Below are 15,120 nucleotides of genomic sequence, written 5' to 3' on the forward strand. Positions count from 1 at the left end.
AGGACCAACCTGGGCCTTCCATCCTGGAAGAAGTTGAGGAGCCCAGCTGGAGCCAGGTATAGTATTTTTCAACATATTTATTGTCTGAAAATAATTGTTGTTAACTAGATGTTATTCTTGCTAACAAACTAATGATTTGACAAAAAGTGTTTGACATATCAATTGACAGTAGGGGTCAAAAATGAGTGTGACAAGAATGAAAAATGCTGGGGTCAGAATGATAGTCTTTTCTATTTATCAACATTCAATTTGCAACATTCGTGAGCTGAAATTTGGATGTGATTGATGAACCAAAAAACTAAAAGTTTGTCCCTTCTTCATACACAGGAAGACCTCAGCCAGGGTGAGGCTCTGGAATATGGCAGACAGGAGGAGGCGGGGTAAATGGCAGCCAGGAGGAGGCAGGAGTATGTGTTAGCCAGGAGGTGGCAGGGCCCTGTAGCCTCACCCAATCCCTGGTGCCTCCCCTCCACCTTCCAACAAAAAGAGCCAGGAAGGGGAGTAACATGGAGGAGGAGGCAGCACTGGGTCTCATTAAGGATGCTAATGTGGCCCTGAAAAGCCCCCCCCCCCCCCCCCGATGCTGAAGAGGCCTATTTCTGCTATGTAGCTGCTAAATTGCAGCAAATGGAGGAGGGCCCATGCTTCAGGTGTAAGAAATTCGTTTTTGAGGCCATTCAGAAGGGGTTGAATGGCCAAATAAGTAAGAACATGCACTTATGTATGCTCACCAATCCTCCTCCTCCCCACTGCATTAAACTATTAAAACAAATTCAGCATGAAGAATTTCCATTACGAACAGTAGTTTTACCAGACCGATCGTTTCCATCTCGTAGTTGAATCTGAGCATGCGTGAGTTTTTGCGCATTGGAATTGCATACACATGAATGCATTTTCGGATAGGAACGTTTTCTGACCGAAAAATTGAAAACATGCTCTCAATCTTTTGCTGGACAAAATTCGGCCAGCAAATGTCTGATTGAGCATACACATGATTGCATTTTCCAACCAAAAGCTCTCATCGGTCTTTTGCTGGCTGGATTTCCAATCGTGTTTACGGGGCATTAGGGAGTACAGGATGTTTGAGCCATTATCAGATACCACCATTCCTGGTGTGAACCACCTCTGGGCCTGTCCCTATAGAGCTGCAAGAAGCTCTGCTCCGGTGTGGTTCCTGTCCTCTAAACACACCAGCTGAAGCACTGCATGGCACCTTTTAGCATGACTCTGGAAATAGCCCTTTGAATGCTTAGGGGGTAACTGATGTTCATAGGACAATTCTGCAGAGGAGGGCATGAAGGTGGCAAAGGAAGAAGAGGATAAGGGGGTGGTGCTCACAGGTCTGGCATCATCACCACCAGCTGTATGGAGACATGGGGGCACAGCAAGTTGCATCACCGAGCCCGGTCCTGCATCCTTTTGAGATGCAAGCAGCATTACCCAGGGCTACAAATGAAATATGTCATCCATGCCCATGCTTGCTGGACCACGTGTCAGCAGTAAGGTGGATTTTATGGCTGAATGCCTTGCCCAAGAATGCCAGAACATTCCCTTCCATGTGATGGTAGAGAGATGGAATGGCCTTATGTGAAAAGTAGTAGCGACTGGGCACCTGCCATTGTGGTACAGCACATGTGCGAATTCACGGAAGGGGGCAGAATCCACCAGGCTGAAAGGCACAAGTTGGAGAGCCAACAGCTTTGACAAGCTTGCATTCAGACACTGGGCATGTGGGTGGCAGGGCCTGATTTTTTTTCTGCTGCAGCAAATGGGGCAGAGAAATTTGCCAGCTACAGTCTACAGCTGGTGGTGTGCTGCTAGAAGATGTGCTGCTAGGACCTGGGACACCCTGGGCTATATCATCATTCCTGTCAGTGGAGTGCTGAGAGGTAATGACTCCGTATCACAGGGGGTGACTGAAGTGGGCAAGGAGGAGGAGGGGGGACAGATTTTTGCCCTTTTGTGTGGCTTTTAGGTGCTCTTGCCAATGGGCTGAGTGGTTGGGCATTAAATGCCTTGTTAAGCATGTTGTACCCAAATGGTTGGTGTTTTTGCCACGTGTGATGTGCCTGAGATACAGTTTGCAGATGTGATGCAATTGGGTGGCTGCTCTCTACTCTTTCTTGATGTCAGCCTCCTCGGCAGTGGTGGCCTATGCACTATGGGCGCACGGGGCGCTGCCCCCCATCCATGTCCCCGCCCCTTTCTGGATGTTGGACGCGTGGATTCCTATGGTGGGGGTGGGAGGGGGTGGTATTTTTTGAAGCATGTGATTACAGCCAGAGGCTCTAATAGGCTTCAAAATAGGGTGGGCTCAGAGTGCAGAGAGTGCGCCCAGATCCCACCCAATTGTGTGACAATAGCAAATTAATTTTCTCTATTTCCTCACTAACCTTCCCCCCCACCAATCAGGAGACAGGACATCAGACCTGCTTCCTGATTGGCCAAAGTGCCAGGCCACCCTATTGGATTCCTGGCACTTAGGAAGAGCAGTGAGGAGACTCGCGCTGGAGCAAGTGCTCGAGAGGATTTCCAGCTGACAGTACTGCATTAAGTCCCCTTGGCTCTGACAGAGCCACAGGGGGGTGCCAGAGCCACAAACCCCACAAGTGGGGGAGTCGGTGAGCATTGTAGCTGCATTTGATGGGCCAGTGGCTGCATTTGATGGGCAAGTGGCTGCATTTGATGGGCACAATGGCTGCGTTTGATGGGCAAGTGGCTGCATTTAATGTGCACAGGTGGCTGCATATGATGGGCACATGTGGCTGCATTTGATGGGCATAATGGCTGTGCTTGATGGGCACAAGTGACTGCATTTCATGGGCAAATGGCTGCATTTCATGGGCAAGTGGCTGCATTTCATGGGCGCAGATGGCTGCATATAATGGGCACAAGTGGCTGAGTTTGGGAACAAGTGGCTGCATTTTATGGGCACAATGGCTGTGTCTGATGGGCAGTATGGCTGTGTTTGATGGGCACTGGTGGCTGCATTTGATGGGCAAGTGACTGCATTTGATGGGCATAATGGCTGCATTTGATGGGAAAGTGGCTGCATGTGATGGGCACAAGTGTCTGCATATGATGGGCACAATTGACTGCATTTTATTGGCACAGGTGGCTGCATTTGATGGGCACATTTGGCTGCGTTTGATGGACACAAGGGCTGAATTTGATGGGCACAATATGGCATTAAACTGGCAGTAACACAGACAGATGTAAATGGCGTTGAACTGGCAGTAAAGCAATCAAATAGACGGTGTTCAACAGTCACAGACACTGACGCTATCTGAACTGTCCCTACTCCAGTTATACACTAATGTAAAGATTACTGACACAGTCTCACTACACTACACTGAAGCTATCTGAGCTGTCCCACCTCTACACTAATGTATGTATAAATGACACGGTCTCACTACACTACAGTGAAACTATCTGAGCTGTCCCTTCTCTAGCTGCACACTATGCAAATCTGAATGATGGTCCTCCTCACTACACTCACACTATCCCTAGGCTGACAATAAACTAATATTCTACACTGACAAATGGCATTAAACTGCTATTAATGCACACAGAAGTAAATGGTGTTAAACTGGCAGTAACACACACATAACTATATGGCGTTAAACTGGCCGCTAACACACCCAGAACTATAGGGCATTAAACTGGCAGTAACATACACACAGAACTATATGGCAGTAACTGGCAGTAACGCACACAGAACTATATGGTGTTAAACTGGCAGTAATGCACACAGAAATATATGGTGTTAAACTGGCAGTAGAGTACGCAAAACTATATGGCGTTTAACTGGCAGTAACGCACATAGAAGTAAATGGCATTAAACTGGCAGTAACACACACAAAAGTAAACGCTGTTAAACTGGAAGTAATGCACACATAACTATATGGCGTTAAACTGGCTGTAACGTACTCAGAACTATATGGCGTTAAACTGGCAGTAGCTCACGCAAAACGATATGGCATTAAACTGGCATTAACGCACACAGAAGTAAATAGCATTAAACTGGTAGTAACACACAGAAGTAAATGGCGTTAAACAAGCAGTAATGCACAAAACTATATGGAGTTAAACTGTCAATAACGCACACAATACACTATGAAGAATATGATGTTAAACTGGCAGTAACACACGCAAAACTATATGACGTTAAACTGGCAGTAACGCACAGAGAAGTAAATGGCCTTAAACTGGCAGTAATGCTCACAGAACGATATGGTGTTAACCTCCCTGGCGGTACGATTATTTCGGATTTTAGGTGCTAAAAGCGGTACCATTATTTTGCATGAAAATTTGGCGTTTTATATTGTAGTCCTGCAATTCTTAGGAATAACTCACTTAAATCTGTCCAAACCAGAGTCTAGCAGACATCCCGGGTATAATAAAGTTTGAAAAATGAAATCATAAATTATAATATAATAAATAATTATAAATAATTGGACCAAACAATAATATAACAATAATAAAAATTATTCAATAATGTAATCAAATCAAAAACACTGAAATTTGCTCAGTTGCAGAATTGTCACTGTCATTACTTTTCAGTATTTGATGACGGATCCCCCCACAAATCCCTATCGCTCAATTCTGCGAGTGATTCTAATTTATTATCGCTGTTTTCTAGCTGATCTAAAACCATTTTTGATGTAAAGGGACAGTTTTGGTTGCTATGGACAATCTCCAGTTTCCAGGCATAAAGAACAGTTTTTATTACATAAAACTGCATGCAGGACACTGGGCAGACCACTAGGGACAACGGGGATGTGACATATTTACATACAGCAATGTAATCTGTAAGATTACATTATACTGTATGTTTACTGTTTGTTTCACTTTTTGAATTTGGCGCCGATCTCCGTCCCCGTGCGTCGCAACGCTCGCAGGGAACGGAGATCGGCGATGTGATGCATCGAGCGAGACACGGCTCGCTCGTACAGCGGGGAGACAACGCTGGATCCGAGGGAGAAGGTAAGTAAACCTCCTCCTGGATCCAGCGATGCGGTCCCGAGTCTGGCTCGGGGATACCGCTTTTGGTATGAAAATTCCACCCCGAGCCAGACTCGGGAATACCGCCAGGGGGGTTAAACTGGCAGTAACGCACACAAAACTATATGGTGTTAAACTGGCTGTAAGGCAATCAAATGCACAGTGTTCAACTGTTACTACACTGACTTGTCCCTACTCTAGCTATACACTAATGTAAAGATTACTGACACGGTCTCACTACACTACACTGAAACTATCTGAGCTGTCCCTTCTCTACACTAATGTATGTATGAATGACATGGTCTCACTGCACTACAATGAAACTATCTGAGCTGTTCCTACTCTAGCTGCACACTATGCAAAACTGAATGATGGTCCTCCTCCCTACACTCACACTATACCTAGACTGACACTAAACGAATATTCTACACTGACAATTAAGCAAAATAGCACAGTAAAGCACACTAACTAACTAACAGCACTGAGCAGAGCCTTGTTCTATTTCTCTCCACGCCAAAATGACACTGAAAATGGCTGCCATTGAAAGAATACTTTTATACTGTGGGGCAGGAATGAGCCATGATTGGATAAAGTCATGATGACAGTGTCCAATCATGACTCTGACAGTGCTCTATGCCCTGATTGGCTGAAGCTTTCATTTATTCAGCCAATCAGGGCTTGCAATGCACTGTTCTGTGCTGCAATGTAGTTTCAGGGGGCCAAACAAACGGCCCATGACCAAAATGACCCATTTTTTCGGCTGTTTGCCGAACATCCAAACAGGGAAAGTTTGGCCCGAACTTATGCTCGGTCTGAACTGTTCGCCCATCTATAATCTCTAGAAGAAGGAAAGGGTCTGGTCCTTGAAATGTGTCAGCTCATTTTCCTGTGAGTCCAGGCCATATGGAGTGCTCTCATCTTTTTTTCATTGCCAGTTTTGGGGTTGGTGTACCCCTTGAGGTATTTAGCCTTTTTTGGCTCTGATGAGTATGTTTTTGACATTTATATAGTCTAAATAAATGCTTTTAAATGTTATGCACCAGGTTATGTGCCCGTGCCTTTGTCTTCTATTGTTAATTATGTTAATTTGTTAATTATGGAGACCTTCCCAGTCAGAAGAAGTTTGCATACCTGAGGTTAACTGGTGATTGAATTTTTTTACCTTAATGCATTTTCTGCATTAAGGTAGAAACAACCTTCTGTGCCATGGGATCCCCCCAAAAGCCTCCTTATATTTACCTGAACCTGATCTCAATCCAGCACTATGCCTGAGAGTAGCAGATCTCTCTGCATTCTGAGGATTGGGTGGGGGAGCTTGTTTAAAAATGTTGGCACAACCCCCTAGTTGAGTGGTCTCAACTCCTATCCTAAGGCCCCACTAACAGGCCAGGTTTGCAAGATGACTGTTCAGTGATTGCAGTATTCTAGTCTGCATCTCCCTAAGGTAATATTTTAAATCTGGCCTGTTACTGGGTCCTGAAGACAGGAGTTGAGAAACACTGCCCTAGGTAAAGTCAAAATTGTGAAGAAAATGTTTCCCATGTCTCACCACCCATGGGGGAGACTGTGGGGGATGGGGATTTTAAAGTGGCCAGAAACAATAGAACATTATGATAAGATACATAAAATCACAAAATATTTTCGTTTTTTATAAAAAATGATTTTAAAAACAAAAGGGAGTACAGAGTCCATCTCTCTGCTTTCTCTCGTCTCACAGGGCAGATTGATAGCAGGGAGAGCCCTTGGCTCCTGCTGATATCAATCAAATTTGGTTACAAAGAAGTGGGGGATGGGCCGAGCTGTGCTGTCTGTGTCTATAGACGCAAGCAGCATGGCTCAGATCAAGCTTGCAAGAATGTCCCCACAGGAAGTGATCTCCTATGGGGGCATTCGTCAAAGTGGCGGAGCCAGGAGTGTTAGCGAAGGGGCCCCAGAAGAGAAGGATTGGTGCTGCTCTGTGCAAAACCATTGTACAGAGCAGGTAAGTATGTCATGTTTAATATAAAAAAAAAAAAAAGATGTACAACCACTTCAAGCACTAATGTATTCATTTATTAGCATTTATATATGTTATATCATAAAAAAAGAACCACTAAAGTGTAATTTACCTTTCAGTATATACTGTGATTTACAACATTAGTCACACGCTAAAAAGTTACTTTTATTGATGTGCATGGTACAGCCCCGCCATAATGATTGGATCAAGGGAGTAATATAAATAGTACTCTGATATTACCCCACCTTTTTCTTTCAAAAAAATGGCATTCCTTGATATAGATTGGCATCAGATTGTTTTAAGTTTATATAGCCAAAACTTAAATTTAGAATTAGAACTGCTGTTAAGTTTTACTGCCATCAAAGGCTCCTTTGAAATGATTTCTTAATTTCCTGTCTGATAAAAAGGTTGCCAATGAAACAGAAAGTGAGGTGGAATCACTCTAGCAGCAAAACAGAAAAGTAATATATGAATATATTTTTAAGTTAACCACTTAAGGACCGGAAGGATTTACCCCCTTAATGACCAGGCCATTTTTTGCGATACGGCACTGTGTCAATTTAACTGACAGTTGTGCAATGTTGTAACCAAACAAAATTTCTATCCTTTTAGAATTTATGGCATTTATGGCATTTTTGTTATTAGTATTATTTTTTTACTAGTAATGGTGGTGATCAGCGATTTTTAGCAGGACTGTGACATTGCGGTGTACATAACTGACACTATTTTGGGACCAGTGACATTTATACAGATATAAAAATGCACTGATTACTGTATAAATGATACTGGCAGGGAAGGGGTTAACACTAGTGCTGATCAAGGGGTTAAATGTGTTCCCTGGGAGGTGTTTCTAACTGTGGGGGCAGTGTACTTACTTGAGGAGGAGAGAGATCGCTGTTTCTGATCACTAGGAGCAGACAATCTCTCTCTACTCCACTGACAGAACAGGGATCTGTTTGTTTACATTGACAGATCCTTGTTCTGGCTCTCTGTGGAGCGATCGCGGGTGCCATGTGCGCGCCCACGGTATCTATTACACAAACCGACGTACAGCTATGGCGATTTGCGTAACAGAGCCAGCCTGCCGCAGTATAATGATGGTGGCTGGTCAGCAAGTGGTTAAGTACAACCTTTGTCAGCTTTTTATTGTTCTCTGCTTGCCTGTTAAAGATTTTCCCTCGCTTTCTGTCTGGTAGAAAGTGGTCCCCAGAAATGGGAATGAAGGGAAATCTTTCTAAACTGAGCCCAAGGATAGCAATAAAACTGACCTTTCCTCATTCTTATAAAACAAAAAAAAAACCTTTTTGTTATAGATACACTTTAAAGGACACTCATGTTGTATCAGGACATAGGTACCTTCCATGTGATTCTGTTAAATGTTGTTTTGTGACAATTATCTTTTCCTGTATGTTTTGCTTTTTTCTTATTAAATAAAATAAACATTTTTTGGAAAAAAAAATAGATACACTTTAAAGCAGCCACCCTTTGGCCACATAAAAGAACACAAGGTGCTTACAGAAAACCCACAACCCTATTATGTACTCCTGGCTTAATTTAAGAGAAGCCTGCTCCTTCTTTGTATACATGTTTATAATGTTTGCTAATCAGTTATAAGTTATAAGTTGTATCCTTTATCATTTCCCCCTTAAAATGTACAGTTGTATATTTTATTCTTCTACTAAATGCTCCTGCTCTCTGGGTCTATATTCCCTGCACCATTTATTTAATGTGAAGGTCTTCTTCTTTTGAGGAGCTGCTAACTTAAAACACCATGGAGTTAACAGGGAAATGTTGTTTCATTTTGTCCATAGTGTAATATGAGCACTTGGCTGAAACATGGGAGGTGAAAGGGCTTTTTCACCAATACAACAGGTAAGCAATTGTTAAAGCCAGTGAATCCTCCAAAACAAAAGTGAGTGTTATGAATTCATGGTTGCTAGTGCTTGGCATTTTAAATATACTGATCGCCAGTGCATGTTTTACTTATAGCAAACAGAAGCACTAGAAATTTTGAGGTGATCCAGAGACTGATATTTTACTTGATTTCATCCAGAGTTTGGTTTCACATTCATTAGGAGAACCCATGGTGCACATTTCACATAGAAAATGCATACAAGTCAGTGGGTAGATCATGCCTGCCTATTAGTTACACAAAGCCACCAGTTAGGTGTCCTAACAACCAATGATGCCACCATCAGTTGATAAGGAGGATGGCGGGCACCTGCACAGCATCCTTGTTTGACCCTCCCCTGCCCCTGTGCTTCAGAACCAGAGTCACATTAGCTGAGTGAAGTAGACAAGCCGAGGTTGAAGAGCAACATTTGAAAACTAATCAGTATCAGTGTGCAAAGGTGTATTTGCTTTGAAAGTATAAATCACTGCTAATTTTGGGTGTGCATGTGGATGTTGCTATGTTTTCAAAACTATTAGTTTATTTTTATTTTTTTACATTTACAAAGAGGTGCCTCAAGATTGCGTGGAATTTTAAAGGATGCTTTGACTGAAAAAAGGTTGCAAAACACTGGCTTAGAGTATATGTTTATAGACACCAGCGACAGATATACTCTATATATTTCAGTATACAGTATGTTGTCCTATGTTCTATAAGGCTCTCTATTCAATGTTTTTTTTTTTTGGATCACACATTTTGCCATGCTGGTCCTGCCTAGATCCCATAACCTCTGGGAACTTAAGAGGGGTGTGCTTTCCTCACACTTGTGGGTACACCTTAACCAATCCTCAGTAAGGTAAGCTGGCAAATATGTATAATTTGGACAAAATATACTGTTATATTGTTCATTCATATGTTATAATGCATGCATAAAAACTAAAAACTCAATTGTTAGAAAAAGTCTGTAAATGGCATCACTGCATTATTCATTAGTTGTTATATTTTTGATTTGAGAATTGTGTACAAATCTATAAAATATAATATATCAGCAGAGATATAATTGTCCAGCACAATCTTGATTGGATGTTCAAACTGTAATTGGAAAATGCACTATTTTTATGTACGCAGCTCTTTCATCTAAAATTATATACTTGCCACTAGGTGGCTATTTCCGATCATCTCATTTTACTGTTTTAATTACATTTTAATATCCTTGGCTGCATAAACAAAGATAAATTACAGACCTTGTTCTATCTGGCTGCTTGCTCAGGCACAATCTGTAATAATATCAGCTTTTGTTTGTGCCTCCACTAATTAGATTCTGAAATCTAGGCTTCAGCAATCAATAATTTTAATTTCAGAATCGCCTTTTGATCTTACATTTCATGTTTGTTTGCTGCAAATGATCAGCAGAACAAAGCTAATAATTTATGCAGGAAGGGGAAAAAAATAATAATATATCTCTGCAGCACTGGATAAGTGTTCGAACCATCAAGAGGAGCCTGCAGACTTAGTTTGACACAGGTCTAATTAGCATGCAGATATGTGTCGCCTCATTGGCAATTCAAATTGCTTTCTGTTTTTTTTTTTTTTTTTTAGATTGTACTTCAAATTGTGCTACTCAAACATTGTATTTGATTTCTAAAGCCCCCCTGGGCATGCCATAATATCTGCCTTCATCCTTATATGAAGCGTTTATTGAACAGCCTGTTTCTCCTGTTTTTCCTTTTGTGTGTGTGTATGTTTTTAAAACACCCAAGTCTTGTAACCCAGGGATCTGCTTTTGTCAATAAAGACAGCAACCAGTTGTTCTATGGAACGGCACGTGGCACATTAAGTATGGCAGCAGACATGTATTGCCTGGCATAGCTCTGTTCACATGATGACTGTTGTAGAGAGGTCCTCATCTAGCTGCCACTCATGGAAAAGGGGGAGGATATCATCTCAGCATGCATTAATATGCGGCACATAACAACTTGTCTGAGAGCCAGTCTTCAATTCTTCATTACACAAAATGACTGGATTGCCGTCATTGTTTTTTCTAAAGCGTCCTGCATGCTCCCAGAAGGCATTTACTGTCGTAGTGCTATCAGTATGGTGACTTATGCATCTGAAGTTGTCTGTGGTATGACACATTGGAAATTCCTGCCAACATCAAGGCCTTTTTTCCAATCCATACAGCAACAAGTGGTAAAATCAATGATGTACAGTTATTTAGCAATGCAATTCATTTCACTGACTTTGGCTTTTGGCCAGATCCGCCATCTGTCTCTGGCTCTGCTTTCTCTCTCTCGCTCGCCTGAATTTGTCCTACATTTCGTAATGATCCATTCTTGCCTTCCTTACTGCATGGCAAAGGTACAGGTACCAGTTCCACCCCCATTCGCCATAGGGGGTAGTGTGACTTCAGTGGCATTCCAGATACTCCATCTTCATGCCAAAGGTCAGGAAGAACTAAGCAAGAAAACAAACAAAAACAAACTGCAAGAGAAGTGTATGTATCATATTGCTCCTGCCTCAGCTACTTTCCCTTTTTGTTAAAAGCATTAAGATGGATCTGTCTCACAAGGGAACACTTCCTGTTTCATTAGAGTATCTTCGTTTCCTTTATCGGAGGCTGGCACCATACGCCACTGCACAGCTCGTGAAGTGTAGACTATTGGAAGCTTGTGCATGTTTGCCACCAAGCAACCTTCTGCAATGGAGACAGGGTGCCTACTTCAGGATCTTATGCGTGCTTGCTGTTTGAAGCTGCAGAAAAGTGAATAATCAATTAAGTATTGATTTCTTGTACGATTTGGTAAATTTCAAAGGCAAGACAAAGAGGATGGCTTTAAGGAAAGCACTGCAGGGACTTGGTGTAAATTAAACAACTAACAGCAGTGCAGAATAAAATAACACCTCAAATGAATATTTCCCTGGAAGAATTAGTACCAGCTATTGGAAGACAATGGTGGATTTAATCAAAACGGCAAGCATCCGAGCATCTTAACTACGAGACGGGGGAAGGAGCTAATTATAACCACAGATTTTAATGGAGTTAATTTGACTGAACGGATGCAAATGTGCTTTATTTATGGATGACAAAACAAGCCTACAGCATCGACTTTGGAATTATCGCATATGCTTAACATCAAAAATCCTTTAGATATCGAGCCAACAGTCCATTATTTTTTCCCAGAGCAGGTATTTATATGTTAGGACAAATCTGAAGATAGATGTGATACAAATGAGGATTGCATGATGAAATGCATGTTTTATTAATCTTTTATTTTTGTAATCAGTCTATAATTTTCTTCATTTAGCACTAAACAGTTCTTTTAATCCCTTTAGCTATTTATTATAATAAATATACATATTCTTTCTACTGTGTAGCTTTTGTTTCCAGGGTGCATTTTTTTAACAGCAATTTTGTGTTCCTTGAGAATTTTTCAGTAGAGGGGAATTATACGGAAGAATGAAAATTAGAAGGTCATTTTTGTGTTTTGCATTTATATGTAATCTTGGGACAGATCTGAATGAATAGTGTCTTATAGTCAGTGAGGTCTGTAATTATGAAAGAATTTTGAAACGTGGAGGGAAATAGGACACTTTCTGGATGATGGGCACAATATGGTATAATCATTGAAAGGAAAAAAAATACTGTTCTGGCTGCAATTATAATATCTTGACTGCTTAACTCTTTCACTTTCAGTGCTGATAATCAGGGAAAGTTCATTGATTGTAGCGGCAGCTATGTAAATGTAGATGCATTGGTATATTGTGCAAATGCTATACCTAAATATTCTTATTCTTCATTTCCATTCTTATCTCACCCTTTCCTATCTCTCTATTTTCTACATCATGATTTCTTGCTGTCTTGAAAGCTACGTTCCTGAAGCCTATCACAGAAACCACTCTGCATTAAGCTGAAACACAAAGACGATGTAGGAATAATGAATCCTCATTTGCATCAACATTTGTATTCAGATTTGCTAGGCTATAAACTTGCCAGATCAAGCAGCATATTAAACAGATATTCCCCTAGTAAATTGCAGCTTTTGCAATTGTGGAGCCTTGTTGTGTTTTTAGGAGTGGCTGGTAAAGTACCATGACTGTACAGATTGTATTGGTTCGTGCTTCTTGCAGTACATGATGTCAGTCTGGGTCACTGTGAGACTACCAAACACAAGTGAGGATTTTAAGGCATACCAGGACATGTGACCAAGCAAATTCTCTGCTATCTAGAAACTGCTGTCAATGAGTCTTATAGCACTGGTGGGAACACTGGAGGAGGATGGAGGACACTTGGTGCATCATCATAGGATTACATCATCCATCATCACTATTTACTTGTGGATTATACTGCTGAGCTGACTAATACAACTGACTAATGTCTTCTTTGAAACCTATAATCCTTTTTATATTTTTGAATGCACTAATCATCAAATTTTACAGTAATTTATGTGTAATACATGCTTTTCAGTGCTAATAATGTTAAAATGAATTTTATTTTATCAGTTTGTACTTTATTACCTCTAATGAAATATTTTGGATAACAGTAATATAAAACACATGTAATTATTGATATTTTTGTATGTAAATATGATACATTGATTTTTCTACTGAATTAAATCTGCTCAGGGTATCAGCCTTTGCTGCTTGTGAACTGCAATATTGACTGTGCTAATCTTTGTATAATGACTGTAAGTGCTTTTGTTCAAAATGTACTATTTTGCTCCAATTCCATTTATTTATATGCTCTTCGCTGTTACATAGGTAAAGGCGATAGCAGAAGTTGTGTGAGGGGGATCAGAGCTGTCTGCTTCTTCAGTACAGTTAGTGATTAAGAATATCAGTATCTTACAGAAATAATACCAGCACCTAGCATAATGAAAGAGGTGACACCATCCTTTTAACTATCTGATTAATCATACCTTCCCAGATTTTCATGTTAAAAAAAGATTATATACTGTGCAGTTGCATAAAATATGACAATTAACATATCCCACAATATGTAGATTCTTCCCTGCAATAATCATTTCTGCTTCCATAGCGTGCAGCAACCAATGACACCAGGAGCAAGAAATGTTATTATCATTTTGTTATTTTTTAAGCTGCAACTGAGACTGTGTGCTCACTCATACCTATATAGAAGTCATTTTCATTAGTTATTTTGGAAATAATTTTCCAAACTCTTTACAAGCACCCAACTTTGGGTATACTTTTAGACACAATGTCATAATCATTGCCCCATTAAAATTATTTATTTAGATCATTAGAATACGTACTAGTTGCACACAGTAAAACTCTTTAGGTGGTTAAAGCAGCAAAATATTGTGCCATGTTGCTATGTCACCTCAGGTACCCTGTTCTGTGGTACAGTGTATTCTTATTTATACAATAAAATGCCTTATATGAAGACTTACATGACTTTTGTACAGCTCACTGCTTCTCAGTTTGACAGTGAAAACATTGAACAATACACACATTGTACCTCATGTTCAATCTCTTAATGGCTATTCTGCTCTTCATAGAACTATAGTGCAGACTTAAGACTGGATTAAAACATTTAGCAATGATAAACTCATGTACTGAATGCCTTTTGGAATTTATTAAAATTGCAGGTTATGTACGATGTGAGATTATGTGATTATATATATATATATATATATATATATATATATATATATATATATATGTATTCAAATGAGTTCACTGAAATACAGCTGCATACTTACCACTGGCATACTCTGTTTTCAAATCCTTTTACATGGAAATACTTAACAATGAAATCAGCGTTAAAAGCTACTGATTACAATGACTTTGATTTTGTTCATTATTGTCATAGGTCATATGTAGGTGACACATTTTACTATTGTAATCTGCTAAGAAAACAAACGTGGAGAGGGATACATATGGTGTATGCAAAACCTTTTAATAAATAACAGCTCGTTCTGCACGTGCAGAGATTTCTATCCCTTCATCCCCAGTGAATTATGTACAAGCAATATGCATATGCTAAATGACCAAGATGCAGATAATTATGCCATTAACTCCCCATATGTTGAGCAAAATCATTGTTTAAGGGTCCTATCGGTTAAAGCTAGTGCAGGTCCAAGGCAGAAAGTACACGTGACATCAAAGTTCAAGACCATCAATAAGAAACATTGACCAAAAAGGACAGAGACAGTAAATAAAGGTACAACTGTAGAAAATACTTGAAATGTGATTATATACATTATAGTGT

The 15,120-nt window shown here is 40.4% G+C and overlaps 1 long non-coding RNA gene across 1 annotated transcript; it reads left to right on the plus strand.

The window, feature by feature from the left end:
- The first annotated feature begins 10,751 nt into the window (after window positions 1-10,751).
- On the plus strand, window positions 10,752-14,508 carry LOC143997329 (uncharacterized). The gene is made up of 2 exons (XR_013277674.1): window positions 10,752-12,077; window positions 12,758-14,508. It is a non-coding gene; the product is annotated as an uncharacterized LOC143997329 (long non-coding RNA).
- Window positions 14,509-15,120: the final 612 nt, after the last annotated feature.

Source organism: Lithobates pipiens, unplaced genomic scaffold (assembly GCF_037356315.1).
Source record: "Lithobates pipiens isolate NorthernLeopardFrog02 unplaced genomic scaffold, aLitPip1_a1.2 Scaffold_19, whole genome shotgun sequence".
Classification (NCBI taxonomy): domain Eukaryota; kingdom Metazoa; phylum Chordata; class Amphibia; order Anura; family Ranidae; genus Lithobates; species Lithobates pipiens.